At 55.1% G+C, this 18,159-nt stretch overlaps 1 protein-coding gene and 1 pseudogene across 8 annotated transcripts in view; one reads left to right on the top strand and one right to left on the bottom strand.

Annotated features, from left to right (window-relative positions):
* Positions 1-18,159, top strand: part of RAP1GAP (RAP1 GTPase activating protein) — a 51,088-nt gene that overhangs the window by 8,179 nt on the left and 24,750 nt on the right. For 5 of the 8 annotated variants that reach the window (XM_068537766.1, XM_068537764.1, XM_068537765.1 and 2 more), the window contains one exon: positions 13,463-13,556. The gene's annotated coding sequence lies outside the window, so the exon portion shown is untranslated. Of the gene's footprint in view, positions 1-10,591; positions 10,681-13,462; positions 13,557-17,337; positions 17,363-18,159 lie in introns of those variants that run through there. The other 3 variants (XM_068537763.1, XM_068537759.1, XM_068537760.1) reach the window with 3 other exon arrangements.
* LOC137760521 (nucleolar protein 56 pseudogene) lies at positions 11,264-11,820 on the bottom strand (annotated as a pseudogene).

Here is an 18,159-nt window from a genome sequence, read left to right as displayed (position 1 = left end):
CTTAGGTCCCTTTGTTTGGGAGGTGCATAGAAAGACGGGGGTTCTGTTTTCAGGCAGATCTGAGTCCAAATACCAACTTCAACTTTTCTTACTTGCTGTGTGGCCTTGCCCAAGCTACTTTTGCCTCTCTGAACCTCAGATTGTTCATGACAATAAGAACCAGGCTGCTTACCCCACGGGAGACTTAGAATGAAATAAGTTCATTGTGTGCACTCAGTGGATGTTTTCCCTCTCTCTGAGCATTTGCATTTTGAGAGAAAAGACACATTAAACCAGAGAGACTCATTAAAATTTTAGTGCTAGAATTTTAGGCCCTGTGGAGGTGGCTTATTTGAGGAGAAGTGATTAAGGAGGGGACCTTTCTGATATCCCCAAATCCCATAAAGGCTTTCCTCTGCTCAGGGTCTCTCCCAAGACAGTCATTCCTTCATTTAGCAAATTAATTCAACAAATATTTAATGTGGGAATGCCCTCTAAGGGCCAACCAAACCCCATGCTGGACACTGGGGACATGGCGATGGAGATGACAGACAAGGCCACTCCCCTCATGGAGTTCAAGGGCAGGGGGGAGAATAAGGAAAGAGAGGGTTCTAAGGTGGAGTGATACGTGTTGATGGGGCAGATGTGGGGAGCTCTGAGAGCTCAGAGAAGGACTCCTCCCCCCTACCTGGGAATCAGGGGAGGCTTCCTGGAGGAGGTGACCCAGAAGCTGAAACTCAAAAAACAAGTTGAAATGGGCCAATTGGCAGCGTGTCTGTGTGTGTGTGGTGAGGGAGGGAGAGCCAGTGCCAAGAGAGTGTTCCAAGAAGAGGAGGTGGCAGGTCAGCAACGTGGAGGAGAAAAGCGTTTGGTGGCACGTGCTGGGCACAGGACGGAACTGGACCTGGCAACAGAAAGTGGGAGAGGCAGCCACCAGCTCATGTCCCTGCTAGCCCCACTGGGACTTCCTGCGGGTGCCCTAGAGGGTCTGAACCCCCAAGCCACGATGGGGCAGAGGCCTGCCAGGGCTGCCCGTCACCCACTGTAAGATGGGCGCTCCCCACTGTAAGAACTGCCCTGCGCTGTGCTGTCAGTCTGGGACTGTGTACAGTGGAGGATAACTTCTCTGGGTCTTGTAAATTAAAGACCATAAAAGCACCTACCGTGAAGATTGTTGTGGGGATTAAGGGAGATAATGTATGCCAAGGTCCAAAACCAAAGTGATGCCAGCAATCGTGGTCACTGCCGTGTCATCCTTACAAGCTGGTCCTTGCAGTGGGGGCAGAATCGCTCAGCGTGTGGACTCTGCCCTCTGGAAGTTCACTGCCTGCCGGGAGGCAAGACCTGCCCACACGTGAGCATGCTCCCAGCCATGGGCACTGACCTTGACACTGGCCCTGAGAATGCTGGCTTTGCAGCCAGCCAGGTCTGCACTGAGTCCTGGCTGGGTGACCTTGGGCAGTGCCTCCCTGGCTGAGCCATGGTTTCTTCCTTTGTGCAGCGGGGTTATTAGTTGTCACCACCTCAGGGTGAGTGAGAGGAGAGGAGAGGTGCTTTTAAAGGGCCAGCGCAGCCTAACAGTGCAGCTCTTTCAGACCACGGGAAGCCCCGGTAACCTGCAGAAACTGCACTCTCTCTCTCTGAGGCTCATTTTCCTGTCTATAAAATGGGAAGGTTAGCTACAAAACACTGACGTGCTGGGGTTCTAGTGGAGTCTGATAGTCCCTAATCTTGACCTGGTCTGACTGTTTGCTATGTGACCCTGGGCTAGAGACTTAATCTCTCTGAACCTCAGTTTCCACACCTGTAAACGGGGACGATATTCACCTCACAGGATCCTTTCAAGGATTTGTTAGCCATTTGCTTGTTTTTTTTTTTTTAATAAATTTGTTTATTTTATTTATTTATTTTTGGCTGCATTGGGTCTTTGTTGCTTCCCACGGGCTTTCTCTAGTTGCGGCAAGCGGGGGCTACTCTTCGTTGTGGTGTGCAGGCTTCTCGTTGCGGTGGCTTCTCTTGTTGTGGAGTACGGGCTCTAGGCACACAGGCTTCAGTAGTTGTGACACGCGGGCTCAGTAGTTGTAGCACATGGGCTTAGTTGCTCCATGGCATGTGGGATCTTCCTGGACCAGGGCTCGAACCCGTGTCCCCTGCATTGGCAGGTGGATTCTTAACCACTGCGCCACCAGGGAAGTCCCTCGTTAGCCATTTGTTCATTCAGCAAATACTTATCAAGTCCCTGCCACGTGTCAGGTAACATCTAAGAATTGGGGATACAGCGGTGAACCTGAGGGACCTGGTGTGTGGCCTCATGCAGGTCACCTTCCAATGCAGGAGACAGATGCAAAACGAGCTAACAGGCAAATAAGGTGAATTCACATGGGTAGTGGGTAGTGAGAGACAGGGTGGTTGGGGAGGGGATACCCTTTGCTAAGGGTATCGGGGAGGGCCTCTCAAGGCCTGAATGGGAAGGAACTGACTGTGGGAAGGGTGATCCAAGCAGAGGGCAGAGTATGTGTAAAGGCCTTGGGGCAGGAACAAGATTCCTTACCTTCCCCAAATCTGGAACATTCCAGATCATCTCCTGGCAGCAGGTGGAAGGTGGCTGAGTAGGCAGGGGGGTTGGAGGCCCATCCTCTCTCAGAAGAACTGCTGCTCACGAGGCAGGCCTGGGGGAGGGGGTTGGGCACTGTGGGCAGGCATGCAAGACCAGGCTTGGGTTGGGCCTCCAGTGAGAGGGGGTGTGTGGCAGAAGGCAGAGCCTCTGAGCCCGCAGGGGTGGGGCCGACTGCAGGGGTGGGGCCGACTGCAGGGCACAGGCAGGAGGCCAGCCTGGCGACCACCTGGCTGATCCCCCTGCCCAGAAGTATTCTGGGGTCTGGTATAGAGACCCGGGGCCTATTTCAGGAGGGGTTTGGGGGAGGGGAGCAAAGGAACTTAGGCTGGCTTTCTCTCTCACTGCAGCCAACCTGGGCCTGAGTACCAGTCATAGAGTGCCCCGGCCTTTCCCAGATCTGGCCCACCCACGGGCCAGAGGTTCTTTGAGACGCCCCCTATACACACGCGCATTTTCCCTATGCACACTCCTAGACTTGACTCTTGTCCAGGCAGCTTCGTCACGAGCATACAGCTATATACACATTCACTCATGTAGCACATCATAATCGGGCATCGACTGTGTGCCAGGCCCCCAAACAGATCGGGTCCGCAGCTGAGGAAGCTCCGTGATCTGATAATCACACTGTGACAAGTGCAAACCCGGGACAGGCTTCTGGGAAAGCTGGTCAGGGTAGGGGCAACCTGACCCAGTCTGGGGAGGGGGCTCCAGAAAGACTGGATAGGAGTGTAGCGTGTGGGTGTGATGGGAGATGACGGGGGAGGGTGGAACAGGTGGAGGGTACGGTGTGTGCAAAGGCTGGGAGGTGGGACAGACGCTCAGGGCCTCGTGGGCCACGTGAGGCAGTCAGTCGAGTCTCCATCCTGCACGTGGTGGGAAGCCACGGGGGGCTTTTAGGCAGGTGGATGACATGATAGACACAAACATGCTCGCCTACAAACCCACGCACGCCCCAGACACGAGCGTGTTCTCTCCCACCCACATTTCACGTTCTTGCCAGGCCGCCCACCTACATCCTCACCCACGGAGTTGCACACACCCTGTCGCACCAGCGGGCAGCACTGCAGAAAACCCTGTGCCGGCTCCCAGCGAAAGTGTCAGACATTCGCCCCAGCTGCTTGCTGATTTTGTGGAGCAGCGCCCTCTGATCCAGCCCTTTGCACACTCCACATTTGCACAGATGTGCACGTGCCCCCTCCCAACCACCCCCACAGTGTGCAGGATCATAACCCTCCCCTGCACATGGAAGGTGGCTCCTAGCTTGGGCGGTACTTTCATACACGTTATCTCACTGAATTCTCCCAGCAGCCCTGCGTGGAGGAATTATCAACACCATTTTACAGCTGAGGAAACTGAGGCTCAGAGAGGTGAACTGACTCTCCCCAGGCCACACAGCTAGAGCTTGACCAAGTCACGATTTGAACTCAAGTCCATCTGGCTTCTAGATCTGTCCATTGGTCCAGCCAGACTCAGGAGCACGCATCTGTGCTCCTCTCCTCTCCAGGCTCTCACTGAGAAGGCGGCAAGGAACTTAAAACGCCAGTTTCTTCCAGAAACACGTTGATCAACTTGGAAAGTTATTTAGAGCCCCAGTGCATGTCCATCCGCCTGGCGACCTTGAGGCCTTGGGGGGTGGTTCCAGGGGTGGGGCTAGGCACCTGCCGGCCTGCTAGCCTGGGGCAGCTCTGGGCTGGGACCTGACGCCAGGAGCAGAGGCTTCATTTATTTGCATTTGCAAATGAGGCAGACAGCCTTGTCCCCACACAGGCTGACCCCGGCTGGCCTGGCTTCCAGGACCTGACAGCTGAGGTCCCAGGGTATAGCCCCGAGCCCAGCAGCCTGGGTTGCTTCTCTCCTGCCTTCTCTCCTCCCTGCCCCTCAGAGCAGAGTGCCTTGTGTAGGAGAAAGAGCGTGGGCTTCAGAGTCAGCCAGAACGAGGGTTACAGCCCAGCTCTGTCACTCCTGCCTGGGGGACCTTGGCCATGGTGTTTAACTTCCCTCTGTGTCAGCTTCTCCTTGGAATAAGAAGTGAAGAGTATCTCTTTCTGAAGATGATTGAGGAAGGTAAAGGAGTCAGGTACTCAGAAAGCTGACTCATAGGACTCAGTTCTTTTAATCTTTCTTTTTTTTTTCTAATGACAAAAATCATCAGTGCGCATTGTAAAAATCCAAACAATGCAGAGAAATATATCCTGTAGAAGGCAGAAGTTCCTCGTGGTCCTGTTTCCCAGAGATAACCCATGTGAACTTTTACATGTAATTTAAAATTTTTACAAGTGAGATTTTTTTGGTGCAACCTGTTTTTTTTCACTTAACAGTATACCTCAAATTCCCTTTTCCGTCAGGACTAGAAACCTCCTTTGTCACCACTGCATGGTCTTCCGTGGTTTGCACATGCCTTGTGTATCTAACCAGCTTCCAGGTTTCAGCTATGGCAAACCCTGCTGCAGTGAATGTCCTCTGTTCATATATTTTTGTGCTTTTTTGTAAGTATTTCTGGGGGATAAATGCCTAGAAGTGGAGTTGCTGGGCCAAAGAGTGTGCACATTTTCATCCTTAATGGGAGTGGCAAGCAAACCGGCAGAGAAGTAGCAGCAATCCATGTGCCGCGGGAGACCCAGGAAAGTCCATCTCCTCGAAAGAATGGGAATTTATCCACTGCCTCTGCCCTTGACCACAGACCCGGGAGTCAAGAGGAATCGATTCCACATGTGGGAGGTGCCTGGCAGGTCATCTAGTGAAACCCCATGCTCCCATTATTCTTCCTGTTCCCATACTTTGGCATCTCCTCCTTCATCCCTTCCTGCCCTTGCTTGACGGGGAGCTCAGTACCTTACACGGCTCTATTCATCACATTATTTCTCATGTTGGACTCTGGTCTACCTTCTCACAACTTTCACCCAGGAGCCCTGCCTCAGTCCTCAGCAGCCTACAGAGGAAGGAAAAAAGGAAGAGAGACGAGAAGGCCAGGAAATGCTCATGGTTAATATTTACATGCTTTATATGTATGAACTCATTTAATCCTCATGACAGACAGACACAGTTGTTATCCCCAAATTATAGATGAGGAAACTGAGGCTCAGAGAGGTTAACTAACTTGCCCAAGTCCCACAGCTGTTAAGTGGCAGAGCTAGGATATAAACCCAGGCGGTCTGGCTCCAGGGCCCACACCTCTGATGTTATGATGTCTCTCCGGGCAGGAGCTTGTAACTTATTGAACAACACCTACTGTATACTCAGCTTCCACTCACCAGTGGCCTGGAACCCATGAGGGAGCAAACCCACGGGCTAGGAGGAAGAGGGCTGGATTTAACAAGGCCTCAGCACTGCAGGGTTTAGCATCTGAGCAGTGAGGCCACAGAGCACCAGGCACAGCTAGAGAACAGTCCGGGCAGTGTTACTGGCTTTGCTTTGAGGTGGGTGAGGCCTGGCTCTGATGCCAACACCCAGCACCATTGTCTGGCCCAGAGCGGGTGTCAGGACGTGTGTCCTGAATGAGTGACTAAGCACAGGAATGAAGGGCACACGGGGGAGTGGGTGGGTGATGGAGTGAGTGAGTGAAGGAATGCATGGAGTTCAGCAAGGGAGACCCCCTGGGCTGCAGAGGCTGGGAAAGGACAATAAGGTTAAGGAGGGAGGCGGGGGGTTGGGGGGGCGTGGAGGGGGGTGGCTCTAAGACTGCGCAGCCGATGGGTGCTGGGAAGGCCCCTGTGCACGAGCTCCGGCCACCCTTTCCCTGGGTGCTAAGGGCGGCAGCCTGTGCCGGCCCATTGGTAAGTTGTCCTGTGCCCACGTGGGCAAGGGCTAGAGCCGCTGGGTTTGGGCTTCGAGTGTGATACCATGGGCGAGTCATCACCTCTGTCCCGGCTTCACTTTTCTTCTGTGTAGAATGGAGGTAACGAACATTACCTGCCTTCGGTTCCTTGTGAGGCTGTTGAGAGGGTCTAGAGCAAAGGAAGTCTGTAAACTGTAAAGTGCCAGGTGGGATAAGCGGATGTTGTTATTAGGGAGCAGGAAGAGGCCCCGTGGCTCGGTCATCTCAGTGTCACTCCTCCCTCCTGCCCCCGGTGCAGGGAGGGGTCAGTCCCCAGGGAGGCGGAGGGTCAGGCTTAGGCTGCTGCAGGCCTTGGGCCACGTGGGCAGGGGAGGCACTGGCGAGCAGCTGGCGGATGGGAGGCCCGGTTCCCAGGTGCTGTGCCCCCGGGTGGGGGCCAGTCCCATGACCTCCTCTCGGGGCTGCCAACCTGTTGTTTGCTCAGGAGGCCGCTGCCTGGCGCAGCTCTGGGATCCGGTTGTCTCGGCGCTCAGCCAGCACAGGGTGAGGGTGCGGTGCCCCCGAGCCACCTTCCTGCTCCCCTCTGCCCTGCCTGGTGCCTAAGGTCCTCTCCTCCCGCCCCCAGGGGGGCCCTGCCAGCTCTGCCACTGGGCAGCTGCGAGACCCTGGCCCATCTTGCAACCTAGCTGAGCCTCTGCCTCCTTATCTCTGAAATGGTGTGAGGATAACAGCAGCCTCAATCAGAGCTGTTGTAAGGATTACAGGACATCACAGCTTGGCTCCCCCCACCACCCCCCTTGTTTCCTGTGCCCTCAACACTCCCTCTTGAGTCCTGGCTGAGGTCAAAGGTGCCTGGGGAAAGGAGAGCCAGGAGCAGCCGCGCCTGTGTCCCCCACGCCCCTGCTCTCGCCGCCCCTCCCCATGGGGGCCCAGGCCTAGCTTCAGAAACTTGCTCACCGGCTGCCCCTGGCCACCTTCCCTGACACCTTGGCAAGGCCACGGGCAAGCAGTGCCGGATGGTTGAACTCCGGAGACAATGGGCTTCTGTGGCCCCCAGGGGAGGGGGCAGTTCCAGGGTGGCCTGTAGTCTCTGGTTTCAGGAGGGTCCCCTCAGACTTGATACCACGGCTGGGAGGCACGGGCAGCCTCCCACGCCCCATCCAGAGGGCCTTCTCTCAGGGGACTGAAAGCTCACAGGAGTAACCCTCCGGTGTGGGACCCCTTCTCGCTTTGAGGTCTGTGCCCTTTCCCCATCCCCCCGCCCCAACGTGAATCACGAGTTTGGTAGAACCGGTTGGTCTCATGGAACCCAGGGAGATTCAAGGGACCCTGAGCTCTGGTGACCAGTGCTGGGCTGGCCTGGACCCCTTAGGCCTCAGTCCTGGGCTAGCCCCCCACAAATCCTTCTCAGCCTTATGTTCGTTGGTTGGCTGAGCGCCTCTTCTGCCCTCCCAACACCCCTCAGGACTGGTTTCCCAACGTGTGTGTGTGCTGTCCAGCACCTGCCCGGCTCCCCTGCTCCCCGTCACAGGACTCCTGCCTTGGTGGTCATGTGTCACCTGCTCTGGCCACCAGAGTTTCACCTGTTTCAATTGCATTTTAAAGCATGAATGGTTTACCGGGGAGAAAAGAAGGAAAAAGGAGCTCCCAGCAAAGGGCAAAGCCTGTGCAGAGGCTCAGCAGTGGGAAACTGCACGTTTGGAAAGCTGCCTGCAGCCCAGCCAGGCTAGGGCAGGAAGCCGGGGGTGTGGGGATAAGGCTGGGAGGCTCAGCAGGGGTCAGACCCACCCGGGGGCCTCCATTCAGGGCAGCTCTCTCTGAATGGCCAAAGGGCCAAGTCCTACTCACAGGATAGCTCAGCCACCCCTCTGGTGCCCTGAAAGGGTGGGTTCTCTGGGAGAGCGGCTAATAAAAATAAAAATAATGGCAAACACTTCTACTGGGCTTACTTGCTTACTCTAATCCGTGGCTTAGGAGGTGGGTACATTGTCTCTCATTTTGCAGATAAGAGAAAAAGACAGGACCCTCCTACCAACTCTGCAGCTGGTTAACAGGTGGGAAGCAACCCAGGGAGGCATCTGGTCACCTGTCCTCCGTCGTCCCTTTCTCCCCAATCACACCTGGGTCTGACCTGCAGTTTTGCAGAGTGTGGATACCCCCCTGAGAGGCCCCCCCACCCCAGCGCAGCATCTGTGGCCCTGGACCGGTGGTGGCCTGGTTCTAGTTCCTAATCTGCTCCCGCCTTGCTGGGTAACTTCAAGTTGGTTGTTTAACCTCTCTGAACCTCAGTTTACCCTTCTGGGAATGGAGGATCCTAGCAACTGCCTTATCTCCCGCTCCAGTTCCGGTGAGACTTCCAGGAGTGAACAGATAAAGAGGGCTTTTGAAAAGTAGAAAAAGCTGCACTCACGACACTGCAATTATTACTGATACCTCAATATGGAGATAAGGGAGGGGGAGGAGGTGCAGTGACAGTTGCCAAGTTACCGGGAGCTGTCTGCAGCAGCTTCCGGCCTGGCCCATCCCACTCAGGAGCTGGGGCACTGGGTCCCTCCCCACACACCCCGCCGCACCCTTTCCCTGGGAGAGATGGGCACTCCGAGAGGGAGGGGAGCTAGGGCCAGATGGCTGGTGGCCACACACCTGCAGGGCCGGAAGGTGACCCTGGAATGTGGCTGGCCCAGACTCCAGGTGTGCTCTGGCTTTCTGTGTGACCTTGGGCAAGTCACCTCCTTTCTGGCTGCCACCTATTCCTGTGTCCAGGTGTCCTGTACCTACAGGCAGGTGTCCAGGCCAGACAGAGCAGCATTGGAGCTGGACCTAGAGAAGATGCTTGGCGGTGGCGGCAGGAACCCAGGGCTGTGATGGGGAGGCCGCTGGGGGCTGGGTGACAGGACTGAGGGCCTGGGTTGAGAGCGGCTTTGATGCGTGTAGTAGAAGAACCCTGGGCTAGAGTGAAACCCTGGCACTGCCCTTTCCCTGGAGTGACCTTGGGCTTGTCACTTAACGTCTCTGAGCCTCAGTTTTCTTATCTGGAAAAAGGCTGATAATAATCCAGCCTCACAAAACTGCCATGGTGATTGAATGAGACAATGCCTGTGTAAACTGTAGAGTGCTGTGCAGATATGACTGCGGTCCTGGCCAGGGGAAAGGAAAAGTGGGGAGAGTTCCCCATGTCCCAGCTGCTGCGTGTGCAGGAAGAAGGCAAAGCATTTTAAGCTGAGCCAGGCCATAGGGTCAGGAAGGTTTCCAGAGAAGTGGGGAGGGGGCAGAGACTTGGGAGGCCCCCGTGTGAACGGAATGATGGAGATCAGGAGGAGACAAGGGTGGGACAGGAGAGAAAGGGGAGGGACAGAGAGATTCAAGTTCATGAGAGGGAGGAAAATAACCAAATAGGGGGAGGTCTGCGGAGACCAGAGGCAGAGGAGAGTGCATGGTGGGCTAGAAAGGTGGGGAAGAGGTGTGTGAGAGGTGAGGAAGGCTAAGAGGAGGAGGAGGAGGCATCAGGAGGGTAGGGGGTAGGGAGAGAGGCAAGAACCTGAGTTTATTCATTTCTTCAGAAGCCCTGATTGAGCAACTACTGTTTTCTAAGAGATAATAGAGTGAAGCATTAGGACAGCGTCTAGATCCGATGGTTGGAGGTTCAAATCCTCTGTATTTCACTTACTATCAGCGTGACCTTGGACACGTTGCTTAACCTCTGTATCTTAGTTCCCTCCTCTGAAGCAGGATTAAATGAGGTAATACAAGTGAAGCCGTTCGCGCAGGGTCTGCACGCGGTACATCCTGCATCAGGGTTGGCTGCCGTTTCTGGAGTGACAAACCTGGGTTCAAATGCCTGCTCTGCCTCATTAACTGTGCGACCTTGGGCAAGTTAATATACCTTTCTGAGCCTGTTTCCTCATGTGTAAAGCAGGTAGATTTTGAGCACCTACCTCGCTGGGGAGCTGTGAAGATTAAGAAAACTCATGGAAGGCGCAGGGAGGCTGTGGCTTTTGTTATTATTGTCCTTCTATCCCTGCAGAGCTGGGATGGACTGGGGCAGGCAGGACCCAGGGCCTCTGATTTCTGCTCTGTTCTCATCCTGGAGCCCCTCGCTTCCCCTGCCCCTTAGGGCCTCAGCAATGACCTTGAGGTGGAGGAGTTGCCTGTGAGGGGCAGACTCTGGACAGCCAGGAACCGGAGAGCTGAGGGCCTTGGGCAGCGCTCCAACAGAAGCAAGAGCCCCCTTGTCTTGAGAGACCTACCGAGTCCTGTGCCAACGTGAGCAGTCCTGAGTGAGGGGACACCTGGACACAGGGAAACGGAGGTGGGTTCTGGAAGGGGAGCGTGTTAGGGAGCTGCTGCCAGGCTGACCTGCAGTGGCCACAGTCTGAGCCTTGGGGTATGTATGAGAAGGGACAGACAGAAGGACAGCACCCGAATAGCTCAATCATGGGCAAAAACCTCCACTCGGCGGCCAGGGCTACCAAGACAGTGGTCTCTACCATCAAGGGGACACAGCTTCACCTGGGCTTCAACTCCAGGACTTCCTGGCCCTTGGACAATCTCTGCTCTCCATGCTGACCTGGCACCGCCCTGCTTTGTCAAGGGCATGGGCTTTAAATTCTGACTCTGTCACCCACTTGCTAGGGGAAGTGGCTTCATCTCTCTGAGCTTTAGTTTCTCCATCTGTAAAAAAAAGGGGATAAATAATGCCAGCCTCCCAGCACAGTAGTGAAGGTGTAATATGCCCGACACAGTTCCAGGCACATAGTCGGTCTCAAGGGTCCCCATGGCAGCCTCAGTGGAATTTGCCCGGACCATTTCTTTTTTTTTTTTTTTTTTGACTCGTGAATTTGTTTTTATTTCTATTGGGCTATAGGGGATGGGTTGGGAAGTATCTCTGTAAGTTATGCCCCACTAGGGAAATGTCCGTTCTGATTTTCCTGGGGCAGCTTTCGGAGCTTTTTCTTTTTCTTGGAGCCGCTGCTCTTGCTGGCAGCAGCCTCTTCAGGTCCACTGCTGAGTGGCTCCTCCTTGGAAGAGAATTTCCTCTTTTTCTTGGGGACCCTCTTGTTTCCTGACTCTTCAGGCTCACTATCTGGTTCCTCTTTGGGGAAAGATTTCTTCCTCTTGGGAAGACTTCACTGCCAGCTGTCTCTTCAAGATCACTACTAACCAGCTCCTCCTTGGAAAAAGATGTCTTTTTTTTCGGTTTGGAGGAGACAGATGGGTCTTCCGTTCCATCCTCCTGAGGAGCCTCCTGGGGCTTTTGCTTTTGCTTCTTTTTGGGTCTTTCACTTGTCTCCTCACATTCCTCCGGGGTACTACTGCTGTTTTCTGAAGAAGCCAGGGCAATCGCAGCCAGCCTTTTCTTTTCCTTCTTCAAGCGTTTCTTCTCCTGTTTCTCCAGCTTCCTAGTAATCTCAGCAGCCTTTTCCTGTGCCTGAACCACTGCCTCCTTCATGACATCCAGATTCTTTCGTGGAATCTCTCCAGCCTCATAGAAGGACAGTGCCCGGACCATTTCTATGGGCCTCTCGCCACTCCCCCTTCCCCAGTCTCTCCCCGTGTCACTGTACCTTGTAATCTACAGAAACCTGTGTTTAGGCCATTTTCTTGCTCACAAACCTTTAATGCCTTCCTCCTGCCAACATTCATTCATTCAGTCACTCATCCATTTAACAAATACTTAATGAGACCCTAACGTGGGGAGCCAGAGTTTACCATGAATGCATGAATACCAGAGAATTCATTGAGTGAACAGCTTCTAGCTGCCAGGCTCTATGATGAATTTTTTCTGGAAACTGAGGCTGAGAGGGGTGTGTCACTGATTCAAGGTCACACAGCAGGTAAGTGCCTGGGAATATCTCCCCTACAACGATGCCACAGGCCTAAAATGTCACTGCCACCATGTCTATCCTCTGGGTCAAGCACTACCCAGTTCAGGACCCCCTTTAAAGATGCTAGCCCCCCTGGGAGGTGGAGAGGCATCTGGTGCCTGTGGCAGGGCTATGGACAGTTCCTCTGAGCTGTTTCTCCCTGAGTAGCTGGGCCCAGGGGAGCCAGCAAGGGGGCTCGGAGCTTCCTCAGCATCTCCCTCCTGGGCCAGGTTCCCACAGGCCCTTCCCCTCTTGGGGTGTGGCAGTCTCAGCTCCGCCTGACTCAAGCGGGCCGTGGGCTGAATGACTCACCCTCTCAGGACCAGCCTTAGTCGAGGGACTGGGGTGGGGGTGCAGCCACGTCGGGGTGGCCCTGGGTGGTGGGTGGAAGCCAGGACTGCTTGCCCAGCCCTGGGCCACCTGGGTCCCAGGAACCACTGGGCACTTCCTCTCCCTGACCCCAGAATCAGCCTCCTCAGCAGGCTTTCTAGGGTAATAGGAGCTGACTTCACCCTCACCAGACCTGCTTCCTTTTCTCAGGGAGGGCCATGGGTGTGGGCAAAGAGACTGGGCTTGGTGTCAGTCAAGCGCCACTCAGATGCTGCTCTGCCGCTGACCAGCTGTGTGAACTCGGCATGCCTCTGCATCCTCATCTGTAAAGTGGGAATGCCAGTGTGGTGATGAGTCTGTGCCCTCAGGCCTGGAAGGAGGGGCTTGGCACGGGACCTGGCACATAGTCTACCCAATGAGTGTCCGTTATTGTTATTGTCATTAATAATAGCAGTGGCCCAGGTGGCCTCTCAGCCTTAAGGCTACTCTGTCCCTAAAGGCTCAGGGAGAGGTGCATAGAGGCTGGGCTACCTTGCTTAGTCCAGACGTCAGGGCTCAGCCCTTTACAGCAACCCTCACTGCCCCCTGCCTCAGTCTGCCCATCTTCAGAACGGGCTGTGGACATCCTCTTGGCTGGATTATGGGTTAGGGAGGCCTAATGGAGAGCTGGAAGTGAGACCCTGTCTACAGCTCTGATCCCTGGGGAAGGAGAGCCTGTTTGGCAGCCCTGCTCAGGAAGCCCCTCCTCTCCTGCCTCCTGGGGAACCCAGGAACCCCTCCTCCATGAAATCTGTCCCCCTTAATGTCCCCCAACTCTGAGAGTGACTCTCCCTCCCAAAGTTCACAAATCTCCCAACTTGGGGCCCTCCCTGACCTCCGACTCTTTTTCTCTTCCAGGAGGAGTGATGGGCAGAACCAGCGCTTCCCTCAGGCACTAGACCTGCCACGAGTGGACTTAGTTCCCTCCCAGACTGCTTCGCTCCACCCTAAGGTAAGTGCCCGCCTCCCCACAGCCCCAGGTCTGGAGACCCCCCCAGGGCCAAGAGATAACTAGGAATGACTGCTGTGCAGAGGTAAAATGTTTGGGTAGATGCTCCTTGGGGTTTAGCCCCCCCAAGGGGATACCACTCCTCACCCCTGGGTGGGCCCGGTACAGTCTCAGAAGTTGAACCAGGGTCTGTAGCACTGTTGGGGGCAAAACAACTGGGAATAAACTGGCCAAACAGCTATTCTTCCTTATATTCGTTATCAACATCACCATCAGTTTCCTCATCGGTAAATCAGGTATAATGATAATACCCCACTTCACAGGGCTACTGTGAGAGGTAGCCCTGTGAAGTGGGGTAAAGTGTGAAAAGTGATGATAAAACACTCTGTGCACAATATCTGGCACAGAATAAAAGCCCTATAAATGAGGCTATTCTTGTTATCATCAAAATCAAATGTTTGCCCAGCACCTGACCTGTGTCAACTTTGTGCTGGGCACTGAGGTGCCGAAATCAATCTGACACAGACCCTGCCCTCAAGGAGCCATGGTCCAGTTAGGAGATAAATAACTAAACAACTTATACGGGGTGTCAAATACCAGTAATAGCCACTAGCATTTATTGAGATTTACTATGTGCCAGGTGGGTACTTAATGCTTTACATGCAGTATCTCATTTCATTCTCAAACTCTAACTACTATGTACTTATATTAGTACTCTTATTAGTCCCATTTTGCAGATGAGAAATCGAGGCTCAGAGAGGTTAGGTTTTGGTCTAGGACCAAAACTCATGTTATCTGACCAGAGTGCCTAGTCTGGTGGCATCTCTAATGCAGAGGGTAATAAGCTCTCACTTTTGTAGTACACTTTTCAGTTTCTAAAGCACGTCCACAGATATCATGCCTCTTGGTCCTTCCATCAAACCTTGGTGGTAGGCATTCTCCAGATGAGGATCTAGATGCTCAGAGAGGGGAAGTGGTTTTCCCAAGGTCACACAGCCAGGAAATAGCAGAGGCAGGATCTGCCAAGCTCCTTTCCCAGTGCTCTGACCTGGAACAAGGGCCATATACCTCTTCTAGACCAGGAGGGCACATGTCCAAGGAATGGTGTACTTTTGGATCACCACCTCCAAGGGGATCCAAGTGCAGCGGGTCCTAGGGACCATATCAAGGGGTTCTTGAGATCCTCTCCTGTTGTCTGTGCCTGGGTGACAGCCCAAGACTGGGCCATGTGGATCCTGGGACTTGGCAGGTAGGGAGCGACTCCATGGCAGGTGGGCTCAGAAGTGAGTCTCCCAGTCCCTCTCCCCCTAAGCATCCAGTAGGAGGCCTGGGTTCACTTCCCCTTCCTGGGCCTCAGTGTTCCTGTTGGAAAAATGAGGGTTAGAAGAGCCCATCTCCCTGAGTCCTGCCTGCTCGGCCAGCCTGGGGCTGGCCTTCTCAGATTAGCTCTGAGCTACCTCCCCTCTGCCCAGTTTGGCTAGAAGCCTCCATTTGTGCCAATACAGCCCAGCCGGCTGCGGGCTCCAAACTGCCCCATCCCAACAGCCCACCCCCACCCCAGAATCAAGACACAGTCTGTACATCGTACTCCTTTGACAGGAAAGGAAACCAGGGCCCAGAGAGACTGGGTCCCCAGCAAACCAGTGGTGGGGCTGAGGGGTCCCAGGTCTGTGACACATTCTCCACCCCCTCCCCCAGCTCTGCACACATTTATAATGTTGATGGTGGAGCCAGTGTGAGGGGCAGTTGACCTCCCTGTGCCAGTGGGCAAATCCCTGCCCCTCTATGGGCCTCAGTTTCTGATCTGTAAAATAGAGGTGGCAGTTTTTTTTCTACCCACCTTGCCAGCTTGCAATTGGGGGATGACTGTGAAAGTAATTTTGGAAAGTTCAAATTAGGAAGCTGAACTATTATTAGCATCATTATGTTCCCAGGGCAGGACAGAACACCCAGAAAGGACATCCCCCTCTCACTGGGAAGCCACATTTGTGTAGACACTGAGCTATCCAAGACCCTCCTACCCTGTCCTGCTGTGGGATTTTTTCTGCTTGAGGATTTAGAAATCTGCACACATGTACATACACAGCCTACCCACACCTACATACATGGGTACATTCACGTCTGCAGATGTGTTCAGAGACTTGCACATGTACACATGCATGTATATACAGATACACGTGTACAAACACACAAATATGCACACCCAGGATGTCCCCATCTGATCTCAGAGTCACACACATCTACACAGCTGCATGCACACATGTGCACGCCCTCCACTCCTGGCACACAGATGTCTCCGGTGATGCGAGCAGCTCTTGCCTCCTCCCAGTGTGGGAATGAATGTTTCTCTGGCTGCATTTCGATGGGTGCCCGGAAGCGCTCAGGCCTGGAAGTGCCTGTGTGAATCAATATTTGCTGCTGTTAATTATTAAAAACAAAGCTACACTGTGTCTGGAATACACATCTCCAGAGTTCCCACTGGCTTCCTGGGCTCCAGCCTGACCCAGGGCCAGGTCTGGGGGAAAGGAAGGTGCGGTGCCTTCCTTCCAGGAGGCCTTGGCCCTGGAGATGGAGAGTGGTGGGTAGCTGCCAGCAGCTCCTTCAGGAAGCTGAAGAGAGGTTGGGTACTGAGCTGGTGGGCAGCCCTGCCCCGCAGGGTCTGAAGCAGCTGGTGTTGGCCACAGCTCAGGAAGCAATTGCTGCTTTCCCAGCATCTGTCTGGGGAGGGGATGCTGAGGCCCTGCCCCACACTGTACAGTGGCAGACACAATGCAGGGTCAGCTGGAAGGGCTTGAAGAGGCCTTATATTTTACAGATGGGGAACCTGAGGCCTACAGAGGTGGCAGGGACTCACTCAGGTCTACTCAGCAAGTTGAAGCAAGGCCAGAGCTAGAACCTACCTATGCTGAAGTCTTCTCCATGTGTGGGTCCTTGGCAGGCCCTGTTCCCTCCCTCTCCCAGAATCAGGGGCAGTTAGGGACAGGTATGGGCATGGGGCCTGGGGAAGGGAGGGTACAGGTCAGCCACTGGCAGGAATTAGAGGGGGGTGGAGGTGGGAGGGGAGAGAGCTTCCCTGGATTCCTAGTTCTGCCTTTTCCGAGCTGTGTGATCTTCAGCATGATATTTTATCTCTTGGAATCAGTTTTCTCTTCTGTAAAATGGGGATGACACTCGTACCTCTTGAGTTGTAGGGCGAGGATAAGACTTGCAAAGGGTCCAACATTAAGTAGATGCTCAAGAAAAGCCCTCTGTCTCCAAGGTAACCCCCCCACCCCCGCCACTTCCTCCCCGACTTCAAAGCCCAGCCCAAGAAGCCCATCCCTGAGGCCCTAAGGCGTGGTACCCAGAGTTTGGGAAGGTAGAGGAGGCAGGCTAGGGGTGCGCTGGAGAGCCTCGGGGCTCAAGGGCCCGCGCCGAAAGCTCCTAGCGCGCCAGCAAGAGCGCGCAGGCGCAGTGTCCGGGAACCGCACCGGGGGCGGGGCCTCCTGTGTCCCCGCCCCGGATCCCCGAAGCCCCGCCCCGGTCCCGCGCCGCCCGTACCTGGCGCCCCGCCCCCTCAGGGCCCGGGAGCCCGGCGAGCCCAGCGCAGGCAGCGCGCCGCGGGAGCCCGAAGCCGGGAGCGCGGAGCTCAGCGCTGCGGGGCCCGGGCCGGGGCTCGCGCGGGCCGGAGCCGGCTGGGTCAGCTAAAGCGCTGCCGGGGTGGGGGCCGGGGCCGGGGCCGGGCCGAGCTCGGGATGGCGCAGCCGCGGCCCCTGGAGACCCCGGGCCGTCCTCGGAGGGGATCGCTGCCCTCTGGGGCCGCCTGGCAGGTGAGGACCAGGGCGAAGGCGGCCTGGCCGAGGGGGTCCGCGGGAGACGGATCAGCCCAACTTCTTCGGAGCCCGGCAGGCTCTGCCCCAGTCAGGGCGGGTGTGCGAGGCTCCGTCATGGAAGGTGTGTTAGCTTCTGGGCTGACACACGGCCACCGAGGCCACAGGGCACACCCCTGCCCTGGGGTCCCAGGCCTTGAGCTCTTTCTGCAGCTGCCTACGGAACAGAGTGCCCGTGGTGGCACTGTGGCTCTGGGCTACAGGGGCACTCTGTGTGTGTGTGGATGTGTGTGTGCGTGTGTGTGGATGTGTGTGTGTGGGCGCTAGCCTTGGGACCACTTCATCCATCCCCTCCCCCCTTTAGGAAGGGTCTGAATGTCACAGTGTAACTTTGCTTGGCGCCCTGGGGCACTTCACTCACAGCCTTCCATGTGCCAGAGCGTCTGATGCACTAATGAGGCTGTATCTGTGGGCATCACTTGTTGCTGTGTGTGTGCTCTGGGTGACAGTACCGTGTGTCAGTGTTTATGTGGCTGTGACTCCCAGTGCGTTGTTCCTGGCCATGTAAGGCCATGTTACCCTGAGTGGGGTATTCTGGGGGACATCAGTGCACCCGTATCACTCGTGCTGGGACTGTGCTGGGCTGAGGTTATGTGGCTCACCCAGGCACAGATGCTGATGTTGCTGTTGTGCAAGGTGTTGGCTGACAGGCGTGTTTGTCTACCTGGACTGCAGATGTGTGTCTGTGGTCTCTGCTCTAATTGCCTGTGGAATTGTCTCTTCCAAGCTCAGAAGTG

This window comes from Eschrichtius robustus, chromosome 3 (assembly GCF_028021215.1).
Source record: "Eschrichtius robustus isolate mEscRob2 chromosome 3, mEscRob2.pri, whole genome shotgun sequence".
Lineage (NCBI taxonomy): Eukaryota > Metazoa > Chordata > Mammalia > Artiodactyla > Eschrichtiidae > Eschrichtius > Eschrichtius robustus.
Note: the sequence above shows the minus strand (reverse complement) of the source record. Positions and strands in the feature narration are given on the sequence as shown.